Source organism: Cherax quadricarinatus, chromosome 58 (assembly GCF_038502225.1).
Source record: "Cherax quadricarinatus isolate ZL_2023a chromosome 58, ASM3850222v1, whole genome shotgun sequence".
NCBI classification, from domain to species: Eukaryota; Metazoa; Arthropoda; class Malacostraca; order Decapoda; family Parastacidae; genus Cherax; species Cherax quadricarinatus.
Genome location: NC_091349.1, coordinates 6040139 through 6059360, shown reverse-complemented (window position 1 = coordinate 6059360; position 19222 = coordinate 6040139). Strand labels below are relative to the sequence as shown.

Genomic DNA, 19222 nt, shown 5'->3' with positions numbered 1-19222 from the left:
CCACCAAGGCAGGGTGGCCCGAAAAAGAAAAACTTTCACCATCATTCACTCCATCACTGTCTTGCCAGACGGGTGCTTTACACTACAGTTTTTAAACTGCAACATTAACACCCCTCCTTCAGAGTGCAGGCACTGTACTTCCCATCTCCAGGACTCAAGTCCGGCCTGCCGGTTTCCCTGAATCCCTTCATAAATGTTACTTTGCTCACACTCCAACAGCACGTCAAGTATTAAAAACCATTTGTCTCCATTCACTCCTATCAAACACGCTCACGCATGCCTGCTGGAAGTCCAAGCCCCTCGCACACAAAACCTCCTTTACCCCCTCCCTCCAACCCTTCCTAGGCCGACCCCTACCCCGCCTTCCTTCCACTACAGACTGATACACTCTTGAAGTCATTCTGTTTCGCTCCATTCTCTCTACATGTCCGAACCACCTCAACAACCCTTCCTCAGCCCTCTGGACAACAGTTTTGGTAATCCCGCACCTCCTCCTAACTTCCAAACTACGAATTCTCTGCATTATATTCACACCACACATTGCCCTCAGACACGACATCTCCACTGCCTCCAGCCTTCTCCTCGCTGCAACATTCATCACCCACGCTTCACACCCATATAAGAGCGTTGGTAAAACTATACTCTCATACATTCCCCTCTTTGCCTCCAAGGACAAAGTTCTTTGTCTCCACAGACTCCTAAGTGCACCACCCACTCTTTTTCCCTCACCAATTCTATGATTCACCTCATCTTTCATAGACCCATCCGCTGACACGTCCACTCCCAAATATCTGAATACGTTCACCTCCTCCATACTCTCTCCCTCCAATCTGATATTCAATCTTTCATCACCTAATCTTTTTGTTATCCTCATAACCTTACTCTTTCCTGTATTCACCTTTAATTTTCTTCTTTTGCACACCCTACCAAATTCATCCACCAATCTCTGCAACTTCTCTTCAGAATCTCCCAAGAGCACAGTGTCATCAGCAAAGAGCAGCTGTGACAACTCCCACTTTGTGTGTGATTCTTTATCTTTTAACTCCACGCCTCTTGCCAAGACCCTCGCATTTACTTCTCTTACAACCCCATCTATAAATATATTAAACAACCACGGTGACATCACACATCCTTGTCTAAGGCCTACTTTTACTGGGAAAAAATTTCCCTCTTTCCTACATACTCTAACTTGAGCCTCACTATCCTCGTAAAAACTCTTCACTGCTTTCAGTAACCTACCTCCTACACCATACACTTGCAACATCTGCCACATTGCCCCCCTATCCACCCTGTCATACGCCTTTTCCAAATCCATAAATGCCACAAAGACCTCTTTAGCCTTATCTAAATACTGTTCACTTATATGTTTCACTGTAAACACCTGGTCCACACACCCCGTACCTTTCCTAAAGCCTCCTTGTTCATCTGCTATCCTATTCTCCGTCTTACTCTTAATTCTTTCAATTATAACTCTACCATACACTTTACCAGGTACACTCAACAGACTTATCCCCCTATAATTTTTGCACTCTCTTTTATCCCCTTTGCCTTTATACAAAGGAACTATGCATGCTCTCTGCCAATCCCTAGGTACCTTACCCTCTTCCATACATTTATTAAATAATTGCACCAACCACTCCAAAACTATATCCCCACCTGCTTTTAACATTTCTATCTTTATCCCATCAATCCCGGCTGCCTTACCCCCTTTCATTTTACCTACTGCCTCACGAACTTCCCCCACACTCACAACTGGCTCTTCCTCACTCCTACAAGATGTTATTCCTCCTTGCCCTATACACGAAATCACAGCTTCCCTATCTTCATCAACATTTAACAATTCCTCAAAATATTCCTTCCATCTTCCCAATACCTCTAACTCTCCATTTAATAACTCTCCTCTCCTATTTTTAACTGACAAATCCATTTGTTCACTTCTCTAATTTATTATAATACATATTATGAAAGTGGTACAGTTCAAATTTCAGAAATTCTCTAAATGATCAAGGTGATGAGGATAAAAGATTTAGGTAATGAAAGATTGGATATCAGATTGCAACTAACCCAATGGAAATAAGTCACCTTGACTTTTTTTGGGGTTATCCTAGATAATTTACTCTATGTATGATAATTGTACCTGTGCTTAAATAACCTTATTTGCTTAAGTCAAGAGTATGGAGGAAGTGAATGTATTCAGATATTTGGGAGTGAACTTGTTGGCAGATGTGTCTATGAAAGATGAGGTGAACCATAGAATTGATGATGGGGGAAAAAGGTGAGTGAGCCATCTGTGGAGACAAAGTATGTTATCCATGGAAGCAAAGAGGGGAATGTATGAGAGTATAGTAGTGCCAATACTCTTATATGGGCATGAAGCATGAGTTGTGAATGTTGCAACAAGATGGAGGCTGGAAACAGTGGAGATGTCATGTCTGACAGCAATGTGTGGTGCGAATATTATGCAGAAGATTCCTAGTTTGAAGATTAGGAGGTGCAAAATTACTAAAAGTATTATCCAGAGAGCTGAGCAGGGGTTGTTGTGGTGGTTTGGAAATTTATAGATGATGGAAGACAATACAATAATTTGGAGGGTATATCTATCTGTAATGGAGGGAAGGAGGGGTATGAGTTACCCTAGGAAAGGTAGGAGTAAGGGGGCAAAGGAGGTTTTGTGTGCAAGGGGCTTGGACATCCAGCAAGCAAGTATAAGTGTGTTAGAAAGGAGTAAGTCGAGGCAAATGGTTTCTATGACTTTACGTGCTGTTGAAGTACAAGCAAGATAACATGAAGGGGTTCAGGGTAACCGGTTAGCCGGACTTAAGTCCTGGAGGTGGGAAGCAGAGTGCCTGCACTCTGAAAGAGGGATAGGGTATTTGAACTGTAGTATGAGTACACCTCTGGCAAAAATGGGTGGGAGACTGCTGGTGTTAAAAAAAAAAAATATGGAAAACAATATAAGAGCATAAGAAAGAAGGAACACTGTAGCAGACCTACTGGCCCATGCGAGGCACGTCCACTGTATAGGTTAACAGTTTTATTTACTTATTTTCAACAAATTAATAAGTATTTCTGTTAATTTGAAACTTGCAGGCAGCAACGACATATCTCCACTCACTAATTGAATTCAGTGTTTTAATAAACCCAGTTATTATTTAAATAATACTTGCAAAATTTAAAACTTTAATTTGAAGAACAGGTGATCAAGAATAACGAAATCCCAAATTATTATTATTACCATTATTATTATTATTATTATTATTATTATTATTATTATTATTATTATCACATTATTATTATTATTATAAACTCATAGTTTTACCTTTATTATCTGTTATTTATAAAACCTGTTGTTAGAATACTCTTTTAACTTATACAAACAAATTGTAACAAAAGCAGTAGCATCATCCTTGGCATTCACTACCATAATAGGAGACCTAAATGCTAAAGTAGGAGAAGCATTTAGGGAGGGTGTGGTAGGTAAGTTTGGGGTGCCAGGTGTAAATGATAATTCAATTCGATTCAATTCAATTCAAAGTTTATTCTCTATAAGGATTACAATGCTGAGTTTACAGAATTTGGTTATTGTGTGGTTTACATGTAGTAAAATAATGATTACAGAGTGTACCACTAGAACACCTAGCATGGCTAGGCATTTCGGGAGCATTTGACTGGACTTTGTATAGAAAAGGGTTTGGTTATAGGTAACATATATTTTAAGAAAAAGAGGATAATAAGTATACAAGATATGATGTAGGGCAAAATGACAGGAGTTTGTTGGACTACGTATTGGTAGATAAAAGACTGTTTGGTAGATTTCGGGATGTATACATGTTTATAGAGGCACCACAGATAAATCAAATCGCGTTTTAGTTGTAGCTACAGTGAGAGTAAAAGGTAGATGGGATACAAGGAGAATGGAAACAGCAAGTAAGAGAGAAGTGAAGATTTGTAAACTAAAGGAGGAGGCAGTTAGGGTAAGATATAAACAACTGTTGGAGGACAGATGGGTTAGTGAGAGTATAGGCAGTTGGGTAGATGTATGGGATAAGTTTAAGAATATAGCATTAGAGTGTTCAGCAGAAGTTTGTGGTTACAGGAAAGTGGGTGCAGGAGGGAAGAAGAGCAATTGGTGGAATGATGATGCAAAGAGAGAAAAAGTTAGCATATGAGAGGTTTTTACAAAGTAGAAGTGATGCAAGGAGGGAGGAGTATATGAAGAGAAAAAAAAAGGTTAAGAGAGTGGTGAAGCAAATTCAAATTCAATTCAAATTCAAAGTTTATTCTCTATAAGGATTACAATGCTGAGTTTACAGAATTTGGTTATTGTGTGGTTTACATGAGTAAAATAATAATTACAGAGTGTACCACTAGAACACCTAGCATGGCTAGGCATTTCGGACAGACTTAAATTAAATCTTAAGTGTAAAAAGCAGTGTAAAAAGAGAGCAAATGAGAAGGTGAGTGAGATATTATCAACAAATTTTGTTGAAAATAAGAAAAAGTTTTGGAGTGAGATTAATAAGTTGAAAAACTCTAGGGACAAAATGGATTTGTTAGTCAAAAATAGGAAATGAGAGTTATTAAATAGAGAGTTAGAGGTAACGGGAAGATGGAGGGAATATTTTGAGGAATTGTTAAATGCTGATGAAGATAGGGAAGCTGTGATTTCATGTATAGGGCAAGGAGGAATAACATCTTATAGGAGTGAGGAAGAACCAGTTGTGAGTGTGAGGGAGGTGTGTGGGGCAGTGAGCAGAATGAAAGGGGGTAAAGCAGCTGGGATTGATGGGATAAAGATAGAAATGTTAAAGGCAGGTGGGGATATAGTTTTGGAGTGGTTAGTGTTTTTATTTAATAAATATATAGAAGAGGGTAAGGTACCTAGGGATTGCCAGAGAGCATACGTGGAATTTACCTGAAGGGGGTTTTGGGGGTCAACGCCCCCGTGGCTCAGTCCGAGACCAGGCCTCATGGTGGATCAGGGTCTGATCAACCAGGCTGTTAGTGCTGGCTGCAGGCAAGCTGACATATGAACCACACCCCGGTTGGTCAGGTACCGACTTTAGGTGCCTGTCCAGTGCCTTCTTAAAGACAGCCAGGGGTCTATTGGTAATCCCCCTTATGTATGCTGGGAGGCAGTTGAACAGTCTTGGGCCCCGGACACTTATTGTGTTGTCTCTCACAGTACTCGTGGCGCCCCTGCTATTCATTGGGGGATGTTGCATCTCCTGCCATGTCTTTTGCTTTCATAGGGAGTGATTTTCATGTGCAGGTTTGATACCAATCCCTCCAGGACCTTCCAAGTGTATATTATCATGTATCTCTCTCGCCTGTGTTTGAGGGAATACAGATCAAGGACCTTCAACCATTCTCAGTAATTTAGGTGCCTTATTGTACTTATGTTTGCCATGAAAGTTCTGTGTACAGTCTCCAGGTCTGCAATGTCGCCAGCCTTGAAGGGGGCCATTAGTGTACAGCAGTATGCCAGCCTAGAGAGCACAGGTGATTTGAAGAGAATCATTATGGGCTTGGCATCCCTAGTTTTGAAGGTTCTCATTATCCATCCTATCATTTTCCTAGCAGATGAGGTAGATACATTGTTGTGGTCTTTGAAGGCGAGATCCTCTGACATTATCACTCCCAGGTCCTTCACATTACTTTTTCGTTCTATTGTATGGTTAGAATTTGTGGTATACCCTGATACATTTTTAATTTCCTCAAGTTTCCCATATCTGAGCAGTGGAAATTTTGCCTCATTGAACTTCATATTGTTTTGAGTGGCCCATTCGAAGATTTGGTTGCTGTCCACTTGGAGTCTCGCGGTGTCTTCAATGGAGGTCACTGCCATGGTAATCCGGGTATCATCCGCAAAGGAAGACCTGAAACTATGGCTTACATCTCTGTCTATGTCAGAAATGAGGACAAGGAATAGAATGGGAGCGAGTACTGTGCCCTGTGGAACAGAGCTTTTTACCATGGCTGCCTGGGACTTTACTCTGTTTACTATTACTCTTTATGTTCTATTTGTCAGGAAGTTATAGATCCATCTACCAACTTTTACTGTTATTTCTTTATCATGCATTTTGTGTGCTATTACACCATGGTTGCACTTGTCAAAGGCTTTTGCAAAGTCTGTGTATATAACATCTACATTTTGTTTATCCTCTATAGTATTCAGGACTTTGTCATAGTGGTACAGTAGCTGGGACAGGCAGGAGTGACCTGCTCTGAACCTGTGTTGCCCTGGGTTGTGTAATTGATAGATATCTAGGTGTTTGGCGATCTTGCTTCTTAGAACCCTCTCTAAGATTTTTATGATATGGGATGTTAGTGCTATCGGTCTGTAGTTCTTTGCAATTGCTTTACTGCCACCTTTGTGGAGTGGAGCTATGTTTGTTGTTTCTAGTGTGTGTGGAATGACCCCTATGTCTATGCTCCCTCTCCATAAAATGCTGAAGGCACACGATAGGGGCTTCTTGCAATTCTTGATGAACACGGAGTTCCATGAGTCTGGGCCTGGGGCAGAGTGCATGGGCATGTCATTTATTGCCTTTTCAAAGTCTTGTGAAGTTAGGATAATATCCGAGATTTTTGAGATGACCAGATTTTGGGTTTCGTTCATAAAGAATTCGTTTGGATTGTCGACCCTTAGTCTGGGCAGCAGCTCGCCAAACACCGAGTCATATTGGGACTTTAGTATCTCATTCATTTCTTGGCTGTCATCTGTGTATGTCCCATCGTGCCTAAGCAGGGGCCCAATACTGGATGTTGTTTTTCCCTTAGATTTGGCATAAGAGAAAAAGTTTTTTTTTTTTTTCAGTTTCCTTTATGGCTTTTAGTTCTTCCTGTGATTCTTGTCTCCTGTAAGATTCCTTAAGCTTAAGTTTGATATTTGCAATTTCATTGACCAGTGCCGCCCTTCGTATTTCAGATATATTGGCCTCTCTCAGCAGCTCTGTGACTCTTTGCCTTCTTCTGTATAGGGAGTCTCTCTCTCTTTCAAGCAAGCATAGCTCCTTTATATAAAGGCAAAGGGGACAAAAGAGAGTGTAAAAATTATAGGGGAATAAGTCTGTTGAGTATATCTGGTAAAGTATATGGTAGAGTTATTATTGAAAGAATTAAGAGTAAGACAGATAGTATAACAGATGAACAAGGAGGCTTTAGGAAGGGTAGGGGGTGTGTAGACCAAGTATTTGCAGTGAAACATATAGGTGAACAGTAATTAGATAAGGGTAAAGAGGTATTTATGGCATTTATGGATTTGGAAAAGGCATATGACAGGGTGGATAGGGGGATAATATGGCAGATGTTGCAAATGTATGGAATAGGAGGTAGGTTATTGAAAGCGGTGAAATTTTTTTACGAGGATAGTGAGGCTCAGGTTAGATAATGTAGGTGAGAGGGAGACTATTTTCCTAGTGAAAGTAGGCCTTAGACAGGGATGTGTGATGTCACCATGGTTGTTCAGTATATTTATAGATGGGATTGTAAGAAAAGTGAATGCTCAGGTGTTGGCAAGAGGTGTGGGGTTAAAAGATAAAGAATGTAGCACAAAGTGGGAGTTGTCATATTTGTTCTTTGCTGATGTCACTGTGCTTTTGGGGGATTCTGAAAAGAAGTTGCAGAGGTTGGTTAATGAGTTTGGTAGTGTATGTAAAAGAAGGAAATTAAAAGTGAATATAGGAAAGAGTAAGGTGATGACGATAACAAAAAAAAAAAAAGGTAATGGAAGATTTGATATCAGATTAGAGAGAGAGTATGGAGGAGGTGAATGTTTTCAGATATTTAGGAGAGGACGAGTCAGTAGATGGATTTTTGAAAGATGAGGTAAATTATAGAATTAACGAGGGAAAAAAGGTGAGTCGTGCACTGAGGAGTCTGTGGAGACAAAGACTTTTATCCTTGAAAACAAAGAGGGGAATGTATGAGAGTATAGTTATACCAATGCTCTTGCGTGGGTGTGATGCATATGTGGTGAATGTTACAACATGGAGAAGGCTGGAGGCAGTGGAGACATCATGTCAGAGGGCAATGTGTGGTGTGAACATAATGCAGAGGATCCGTAGCTTGGAGATTAGGAGGTGTGGGATTACCAAAACTATTATCCAGACGGCTGAGGATAGGTTATTGAGATGGTTTGGACATGTAGAGAGGATGGAACGAAATAGAATGAGATTGAGAGTGTATAAATCTTTAGTGGAAGGAAGGTGGGGTAGGGGTCGGCCTAGAAAAGGTTGGAGGGAGGGGGTCAAGGAGGTTTTGTGTGCGAGGGGCTTGGACCTCCAGCAAGCATGCGTTTGCGTGTTAGATAGTGAATGGAGACAAATTGTTTATAGGACTTGACGTGCTGTTAGAGTGTAATCAATGTAACATTTATAAAGGGATTCAGGGAAACTGGCAGGTGGGACTTGATTCCTGGAGATGGGAAGTACAGTACCACTCTCTGAAGGACGGGTGTTAATGTTGCAGTTTTATAACTGTAGTGTAAGCATGCCTCTGGCAAGACAGTAATGGAATGAGTAATGATGAAAGTTTTTCTTTTCTGGGCCACCCTGCCTTGGTGGGAAACGGCTGATATGTTAATAACAAAAATAATAATAATCTTTATTTCTACAAATACATTATACAACTTATACAGACCATAGCCGACATCAGTGACATATTATATATAAAGTCCCTGGTTATGCAGAGGATTTCCTGCGACTTAGGTTAATTTTGTCCCCATGATGCAGCCCACATCAGCCCACTAACACCCAGGTACCTACCAACAGCTAGGTGAACAGTGACAGCAGGTATAAGGTGACTAACACCCAGGTACCTACTTACTGCTAGGTGAACAGGAACAACAGGTGTCTTAAGGAAATTGTCCTGTTTCCATCCATACCGGGAATCGAACCGTGGACCTCAGTGTGTGAGCTGAGTCTGCAATCAGTTGTGCTAATTAAGAAACCTAGCTACTTGAGCTCTTTCACAGCTGATTTTATATATATAATTACTATAGCTGTATAGGGGCACAATACTAATTGTTTTAATTCAAACTTTCCCTGATGAACAAATGAGTTGTAGTCTGCAAAAAAAAAAAAAAAAAAAAAATTCAGATAACTGAATTCTTGTACAGAAATTTTTATTTTTTGTTGAATTTTAAGATATTAGGATATGCAAAACAACCACCGTGAGAGAATAGTGAATCTCCAAGCGCTTACATGACTTCTCACATTACCAAGAAACTGATAATGTGAGAAATGTGAGAAATCATTAAAGCACTTGGAAGTTCACTGTTCTTTCACAGGTTGTTCTGCACAATGTGATATCACCTGTTTACTGTGACCTTATTCCATATTTACATATGTTTAATGAACAAAAATTCAACCCAAGGAATAGTTGCACAAAAAGAATATTAGTGTGGCTGGAACAGTTAATCAAAACCCACACTGAGGAGAGGAACTGTGTGGTCCAGGACACTGAGGAGAGGAACTGTGTGGTCCAGGACACTGAGGAGAGGAACTGTGTGGTCCAGGACACTGAGGAGAGGAACTGTGTGGTCCAGGACACTGAGGAGAGGAACTGTGTAGTCCAGGACACTGAGGAGAGGAACTGTGTGGTCCAGGACACTGAGGAGAGGAACTGTGTGGTCCAGGACACTCAGGAGAGGAACTGTGTAGTCCAGGACACTGAGGAGAGGAACTGTGTGGTCCAGGACACTGAGGAGAGGAACTGTGTGGTCCAGGACACTGAGGAGAGGAACTGTGTGGTCCAGGACACTGAGGAGAGGAACTGTGTAGTCCAGGACACTGAGGAGAGGAACTGTGTGGTCCAGGACACTGAGGAGAGGAACTGTGTAGTCCAGGACACTGAGGAGAGGAACTGTGTGGTCCAGGACACTGAGGAGAGGAACTGTGTGGCCAAGGACACTGAGGAGAGGAACTGTGTGGTCCAGGACACTGAGGAGAGGAACTGTGTAGTCCAGGACACTGAGGAGAGGAACTGTGTGGTCCAGGACACTGAGGAGAGGAACTGTGTGGCCCAGGACACTGAGGAGAGGAACTGTGTGGTCCAGGACACTGAGGAGAGGAACTGTGTAGTCCAGGACACTGAGGAGAGGAACTGTGTGGTCCAGGACACTGAGGAGAGGAACTGTGTGGTCCAGGACACTGAGGAGAGGAACTGTGTAGTCCAGGACACTGAGGAGAGGAACTGTGTGGTCCAGGACACTGAGGAGAGGAACTGTGTGGCCCAGGACACTGAGGAGAGGAACTGTGTGGTCCAGGACACTGAGGAGAGGAACTGTGTAGTCCAGGACACTGAGGAGAGGAACTGTGTGGTCCAGGACACTGAGGAGAGGAACTGTGTGGCCCAGGACACTGAGGAGAGGAACTGTGTGGTCCAGGACACTGAGGAGAGGAACTGTGTAGTCCAGGACACTGAGGAGAGGAACTGTGTGGTCCAGGACACTGAGGAGAGGAACTGTGGCCCAGGACACTAAGGAGAGGAACTGTGTGGTCCAGGACACTGAGGAGAGGAACTGTGTAGTCCAGGACACTGAGGAGAGGAACTGTGTGGTCCAGGACACTGAGGAGAGGAACTGTGTGGTCCAGGACACTGAGGAGAGGAACTGTGTGGTCCAGGACACTGAGGAGAGGAACTGTGTGGCCCAGGACACTGAGGAGAAGAACTGTGTGGTCCAGGACACTGAGGAGAGGAACTGTGTGGTCCAGGACACTGAGGAGAGGAACTGTGTGGTCCAGGACACTGAGGAGAGGAACTGTGTGGTCCAGGAGACTGAGGAGGGGAACTGTGGCCCAGGACACTAAGGAGGGGAACTGTGTGGTCCAGGACACTGAGGAGAGGAACTGTGTGGTCCAGGACACTGAGGAGAGGAACTGTGTGGTCCAGGACACTAAGGAGAGGAACTGTGTGGTCCAGGACACTGAGGAGAGGAACTGTGTGGTCCAGGACACTGAGGAGAGGAACTGTGTGGTCCAGGACACTGAGGAGAGGAACTGTGTGGTCCAGGACACTAAGGAGAGGAACTGTGTGGTCCAGGACACTGAGGAGAGGAACTGTGTGGTCCAGGACACTGCGGAGAGGAACTGTGTGGCCCAGGACACTGAGGAGAGGAACTGTGTAGTCCAGGACACTGAGGAGAGGAACTGTGTGGCCCAGGACACTGAGGAGAGGAACTGTGTGGCCCAGGACACTGAGGAGAGGAACTGTGTGGTCCAGGACACTGAGGAGAGGAACTGTGTAGTCCAGGACACTGAGGAGAGGAACTGTGTGGTCCAGGACACTGAGGAGAGGAACTGTGTGGTCCAGGACACTGAGGAGAGGAACTGTGTGGTCCAGGACACTGAGGAGAGGAACTGTGTGGTCCAGGACACTGATGAGAGGAACTGTGTGGTCCAGGACACTGAGGACAGGAACTGTGTGGCCCAGGACACTGAGGAGAGGAACTGTGTGGCCCAGGACACTGAGGAGAGGAACTGTGTGGTCCAGGACACAGAGGAGAGGAACTGTGTAGTCCAGGACACTGAGGAGAGGAACTGTGTGGTCCAGGACACTGAGGTGAGGAACTGTGTGGTCCAGGACACTGAGGAGAGGAACTGTGTGGTCCAGGACACTGAGGAGAGGAACTGTGTGGTCCAGGACACTGAGGAGAGGAACTGTGTGGTCCAGGACACTGAGGAGAGGAACTGTGTGGTCCAGGACACTAAGGAGAGGAACTGTGTGGTCCAGGACACTGAGGAGAGGAACTGTGTGGTCCAGGACACTGAGGAGAGGAACTGTGTGGTCCAGGACACTAAGGAGAGGAACTGTGTGGTCCAGGACACTGAGGAGAGGAACTGTGTGGTCCAGGACACTAAGGAGAGGAACTGTGTGGTCCAGGACACTGAGGAGAGGAACTGTGTGGTCCAGGACACTGAGGAGAGGAACTGTGTGGTCCAGGACACTGAGGAGAGGAACTGTGGTCCAGGACACTAAGGAGAGGAACTGTGTGGTCCAGGACACTGAGGAGAGGAACTGTGTGGTCCAGGACACTGAGGAGAAGAACTGTGTGGTCCAGGACACTGACGAGAGGAACTGTGTGGTCCAGGACACTGAGGAGAGGAACTGTGTGGCCCAGGATACCGAGGAGAGGAACTGTGTAGTCCAGGACACTGAGGAGAGGAACTGTGTGGTCCAGGACACTGAGGAGAGGAACTGTGTGGTCCAGGACACTGAGGAGAGGAACTGTGTGGCCGAGGACACTGAGGAGAGGAACTGTGTGGTCCAGGACACTGAGGAGAAGAACTGTGTAGTCCAGGACACTGAGGAGAGGAACTGTGTGGTCCAGGACACTGAGGAGAGGAACTGTGTGGCCCAGGACACTGAGAAGAGGAACTGTGTGGTCCAGGACACTGAGGAGAGGAACTATGTAGTCCAGGACACTGAGGAGAGGAACTGTGTGGTCCAGGACACTGAGGAGAGGAACTGTGTGGTCCAGGACACTGAGGAGAGGAACTGTGTGGTCCAGGACACTGAGGAGAGGAACTGTGTGGCCCAGGACACTGAGGAGAAGAACTGTGTGGTCCAGGACACTGAGGAGAGGAACTGTGTGGTCCAGGACACTGAGGAGAGGAACTGTGTGGTCCAGGACACTGAGGAGAGGAACTGTGTGGTCCAGGACACTGAGGAGAGGAACTGTGTGGTCCAGGACACTGAGGAGAACAACTGTGTGCTCCAGGACACTGAGGAGAGGAAATGTGTGGTCCAGGACACTGAGGAGAGGAACTGTGTGGTTCAGGACACTGAGGAGAGGAACTGTGTGGCCCAGGACACTGAGGAGAGGAACTGTGTGGTCCAGGACACTGAGGAGAAGAACTGTGTGGTCCAGGACACTGAGGAGAGGAACTGTGTGGCCCAGGATACTGAGGAGAGGAACTGTGTGGCCCAGGACACTGAGGAGAGGAACTGTGTGGTCCAGGACACTGAGGAGAGGAACTGTGTGGTCCAGGACACTGAGGAGAGGAACTGTGTGGTCCAGGACACTGAGGAGAAGAACTGTGTAGTCCAGGACACTGAGGAGAGGAACTGTGTGGTCCAGGACACTAAGGAGAGGAACTGTGTGGTCCAGGACACTGAGGAGAAGAACTGTGTGGTCCAGGACACTGAGGAGAAGAACTGTGTAGTCCAGGACACTGAGGAGAGGAACTGTGTGGTCCAGGACACTGAGGAGAGGAACTGTGTGGCCCAGGACACTGAGGAGAGGAACTGTGTGGTCCAGGACACTGAGGAGAAGAACTGTGTGGTCCAGGACACTGAGGAGAGGAACTGTGTGGTCCAGGACACTGAGGAGAAGAACTGTGTGGTCCAGGACACTGAGGAGAAGAACTGTGTAGTCCAGGACACTGAGGAGAGGAACTGTGTGGTCCAGGACACTGAGGAGAGGAACTGTGTGGTCCAGGACACTGAGGAGAGGAACTGTGTGGTCCAGGACACTGAGGAGAAGAACTGTGTAGTCCAGGACACTGAGGAGAGGAACTGTGTGGTCCAGGACACTGAGGAGAGGAACTGTGTGGTCCAGGACACTGAGGAGAGGAACTGTGTGGTCCAGGACACTGAGGAGAGGAACTGTGTGGTCCAGGACACTGAGGAGAGGAACTGTGTGGTCCAGGACACTGAGGAGAGGAACTGTGTGGTCCAGGACACTGAGGAGAAGAACTGTGTAGTCCAGGACACTGAGGAGAGGAACTGTGTGGTCCAGGACACTGAGGAGAGGAACTGTGTGGTCCAGGACACTGAGGAGAGGAACTGTGTGGTCCAGGACACTGAGGAGAGGAACTGTGTGGTCCAGGACACTGAGGAGAGGAATTTTGTGGTCCATGACACTGAGGAGAGGAACTGTGTAGTCCAGGACACTGAGGAGAGGAACTGTGTGGTCCAGGACACTGAGGAGAGGAACTGTGTGGTCCAGGACACTGAGGAGAGGAACTGTGTGGTCCAGGACACTGAGGAGAGGAACTGTGTGGTCCAGGACACTGAGGAGAGGAACTGTGTGGTCCAGGACACTGAGGAGAGGAACTGTGTGGTCCAGGACACTAAGGAGAGGAACTGTGTGGTCCAGGACACTGAGGAGAGGAACTGTGTGGTCCAGGACACTGAGGAGAGGAACTGTGTGGTCCAGGACACTAAGGAGAGGAACTGTGTGGTCCAGGACACTGAGGAGAGGAACTGTGTGGTCCAGGACACTAAGGAGAGGAACTGTGTGGTCCAGGACACTGAGGAGAGGAACTGTGTGGTCCAGGACACTGAGGAGAGGAACTGTGTGGTCCAGGACACTGAGGAGAGGAACTGTGGTCCAGGACACTAAGGAGAGGAACTGTGTGGTCCAGGACACTGAGGAGAGGAACTGTGTGGTCCAGGACACTGAGGAGAAGAACTGTGTGGTCCAGGACACTGACGAGAGGAACTGTGTGGTCCAGGACACTGAGGAGAGGAACTGTGTGGCCCAGGATACCGAGGAGAGGAACTGTGTAGTCCAGGACACTGAGGAGAGGAACTGTGTGGTCCAGGACACTGAGGAGAGGAACTGTGTGGTCCAGGACACTGAGGAGAGGAACTGTGTGGCCGAGGACACTGAGGAGAGGAACTGTGTGGTCCAGGACACTGAGGAGAAGAACTGTGTAGTCCAGGACACTGAGGAGAGGAACTGTGTGGTCCAGGACACTGAGGAGAGGAACTGTGTGGCCCAGGACACTGAGAAGAGGAACTGTGTGGTCCAGGACACTGAGGAGAGGAACTATGTAGTCCAGGACACTGAGGAGAGGAACTGTGTGGTCCAGGACACTGAGGAGAGGAACTGTGTGGTCCAGGACACTGAGGAGAGGAACTGTGTGGTCCAGGACACTGAGGAGAGGAACTGTGTGGCCCAGGACACTGAGGAGAAGAACTGTGTGGTCCAGGACACTGAGGAGAGGAACTGTGTGGTCCAGGACACTGAGGAGAGGAACTGTGTGGTCCAGGACACTGAGGAGAGGAACTGTGTGGTCCAGGACACTGAGGAGAGGAACTGTGTGGTCCAGGACACTGAGGAGAACAACTGTGTGCTCCAGGACACTGAGGAGAGGAAATGTGTGGTCCAGGACACTGAGGAGAGGAACTGTGTGGTTCAGGACACTGAGGAGAGGAACTGTGTGGCCCAGGACACTGAGGAGAGGAACTGTGTGGTCCAGGACACTGAGGAGAAGAACTGTGTGGTCCAGGACACTGAGGAGAGGAACTGTGTGGCCCAGGATACTGAGGAGAGGAACTGTGTGGCCCAGGACACTGAGGAGAGGAACTGTGTGGTCCAGGACACTGAGGAGAGGAACTGTGTGGTCCAGGACACTGAGGAGAGGAACTGTGTGGTCCAGGACACTGAGGAGAAGAACTGTGTAGTCCAGGACACTGAGGAGAGGAACTGTGTGGTCCAGGACACTAAGGAGAGGAACTGTGTGGTCCAGGACACTGAGGAGAAGAACTGTGTGGTCCAGGACACTGAGGAGAAGAACTGTGTAGTCCAGGACACTGAGGAGAGGAACTGTGTGGTCCAGGACACTGAGGAGAGGAACTGTGTGGCCCAGGACACTGAGGAGAGGAACTGTGTGGTCCAGGACACTGAGGAGAAGAACTGTGTGGTCCAGGACACTGAGGAGAGGAACTGTGTGGTCCAGGACACTGAGGAGAAGAACTGTGTGGTCCAGGACACTGAGGAGAAGAACTGTGTAGTCCAGGACACTGAGGAGAGGAACTGTGTGGTCCAGGACACTGAGGAGAGGAACTGTGTGGTCCAGGACACTGAGGAGAGGAACTGTGTGGTCCAGGACACTGAGGAGAAGAACTGTGTAGTCCAGGACACTGAGGAGAGGAACTGTGTGGTCCAGGACACTGAGGAGAGGAACTGTGTGGTCCAGGACACTGAGGAGAGGAACTGTGTGGTCCAGGACACTGAGGAGAGGAACTGTGTGGTCCAGGACACTGAGGAGAGGAACTGTGTGGTCCAGGACACTGAGGAGAGGAACTGTGTGGTCCAGGACACTGAGGAGAAGAACTGTGTAGTCCAGGACACTGAGGAGAGGAACTGTGTGGTCCAGGACACTGAGGAGAGGAACTGTGTGGTCCAGGACACTGAGGAGAGGAACTGTGTGGTCCAGGACACTGAGGAGAGGAACTGTGTGGTCCAGGACACTGAGGAGAGGAATTTTGTGGTCCATAACACTGAGGAGAGGAACTTTGTGGTCTAGGACACTGAGGAGAGGAACTGTATGGTCCAGGACACTGAGGAGAGGAACTGTGTGGTCCAGGACACTGAGCGGAGGAACTGTATGGTCCAGGACACTGAGGAAAGGAACTGTGTGGTCCAGGACACTGAGAGGAACTGTGTGGTCCAGGACACAGAGAAGAACTGTGTGGTCCAGGACACCGAGAGTAGCTGTGTGGTCCAGGACACTGAGGAGAGGAACTGTATGGTCCAGGACACTGAGGAAAGGAACTGTGTGGTCCAGGACACTGAGGGGAGGAACTGTATGGTCCAGGACACTGAGGAAAGGAACTGTGTGGTCCAGGACACTGAGGGGAGGAACTGTATGGTCCAGGACACTGAGGAGAGGAACTGTGTGGTCCAGGACACTGAGGGGAGGAACTGTATGGTCCAGGACACTGAGGAAAGGAACTGTGTGGTCCAGGACACTGAGGGGAGGAACTGTATGGTCCAGGACACTGAGGAGAGGAACTGTGTGGTCCAGGACACTGAGGGGAGGAACTGTATGGTCCAGGACACTGAGGAGAGGAACTTTGTGGTCTAGGACACTGAGGAGAGGAACTGTATGGTCCAGGACACTCAGGAAAGGAACTGTGTGGTCCAGGACACTGAGGAGAGGAACTGTGTGGTCCAGGACACTGAGGGGAGGAACTGTATGGTCCAGGACACTGAGGAGAGGAACTGTGTGGTCCAGGACACTGAGGGGAGGAACTGTATGGTCCAGGACACTGAGGAGAGGAACTGTGTGGTCCAGGACACTGAGGGGAGGAACTGTATGGTCCAGGACACTGAGGAGAGGAACTGTGTGGTCCAGGACACTGAGGAGAGGAACTGTGTGGTTCAGGACACTGAGGAGAGGAACTGTGTGGTCTAGGACCCTGAGGAAAGGAACTGTGTGGTCCAGGACACTGAGGAAAGGAACTGTGTGGTCCAGGACACTGAGGAAAGGAACTGTGTGGTCCAGGACACTGAGGAAAGGAACTGTGTGGTCCAGGACACTGAGGAAAGGAACTGTGTGGTCCAGGACACTGAGGAAAGGAACTGTGTGGTCCAGGACACTGAGGAAAGGAACTGTGTGGTCCAGGACACTGAGGAGAGGAACTGTGTGGTTCAGGACACTGAGGAGAGGAACTGTGTGGTCTAGGACCCTGAGGAAAGGAACTGTGTGGTCCAGGACACTGAGGAAAGGAACTGTGTGGTCCAGGACACTGAGGAAAGGAACTGTGTGGTCCAGGACACTGAGGAAAGGAACTGTGTGGTCCAGGACACTGAGGAAAGGAACTGTGTGGTCCAGGACACTGAGGAAAGGAACTGTGTGGTCCAGGACACTGAGGAAAGGAACTGTGTGGTCCAGGACACTGAGGAAAGGAACTGTGTGGTCCAGGACACTGAGGAAAGGAACTGTGTGGTCCAGGACACTGAGGAAAGGAACTGTGTGGTCCAGGACACTGAGGAGAGGAACTGTGTGGTCCAGGACACTGAGGAAAGGAACTGTGTGGTCCAGGACACTGAGGAGAGGAACTGTGTGGTCCAGGACACTGAGGAAAGGAACTGTGTGGTCCAGGACACTGAGGAAAGGAACTGTGTGGTCCAGGACACTGAGGAAAGGAACTGTGTGGTCCAGGACACTGAGGAAAGGAACTGTGTGGTCCAGGACACTGAGGAAAGGAACTGTGTGGTCCAGGACACTGAGGAAAGGAACTGTGTGGTCCAGGACACTGAGGAAAGGAACTGTGTGGTCCAGGACACTGAGGAGAGGAACTGTGTGGTCCAGGACACTGAGGAAAGGAACTGTGTGGTCCAGGACACTGAGGAGAGGAACTGTGTGGTCCAGGACACTGAGGAAAGGAACTGTGTGGTCCAGGACACTGAGGAAAGGAACTGTGTGGTCCAGGACACTGAGGAAAGGAACTGTGTGGTCCAGGACACTGAGGAAAGGAACTGTGTGGTCCAGGACACACTGTAGTGTCTTCATGATGTTCCTCTACTAACTTTCAGGTTTTAGTGAGTAACTAAAGAAAAATTAACAGTAAAGTATTAGCAGTGATATAATAAATAAAGAGATTAACTGACACGTTGACGCTCTGTTTACCCCGATGGAAAATTAGACACATGTGAAATATCTGGGTATCTTTATTTGTAGATGTTTCGCCATCCAGTGACTTTATCAATACAAATTCAGTGACGTAATGTGAAAACAGTAGAACTATGTACATAAGCCGAGGTAATCAGTCCCTCAGTCTTGGAGTTAGTGAAGAACACTGTAGTCCTGAAAACTCTTCAAGACTTTAAAACTGCGCTACTCTTTACCAACTCCAAGACTGAGGGACTGATTACCTCATCTTTTGTATGTAGTTCAACAGTCTTCACATTATGTCCTGTATTGTATTGATAAAGCCACAAATAATGGTACCCAGATGTTTCATATGTCTGATTCTTCATATTGTCGGTACTGTATACCATTCATGTACATTTACCCTGTGTGTACATGTATGTATGTACTGTATATCTCTATGTACATTATATATACACAGGACATATATTTTAGTAGATGGTGTAACGTTGTGGGTGGGTGAGGAAACTCAGAATGTTGATACAATAGTCATATGACAGTATGTTAATTAAAATTGATTATTGTTGAAGAGCCGTTTTCACACACACACACACACACACACACACACACACACACACACACACACACACACACACACACACACACACACACACACACATACACACACACACACACACACACACACACACACACACACACACACACACATACACACACATACACACACACACACACACACACACACACACACACACACACACACACACACACACACACACACACACACACACACACACACACACACACACACACACACACACACACACACACACACACACACACACACACACAGGAAGGAAGGAATTATG

General features: G+C 47.2%; 1 protein-coding gene across 24 annotated transcripts in view; it reads left to right on the top strand.

Moving 5' to 3' along the window:
* sif (still life) overlaps positions 1-19222 on the top strand; it is a 1051963-nt gene that overhangs the window by 454342 nt on the left and 578399 nt on the right. The window lies entirely within an intron of this gene.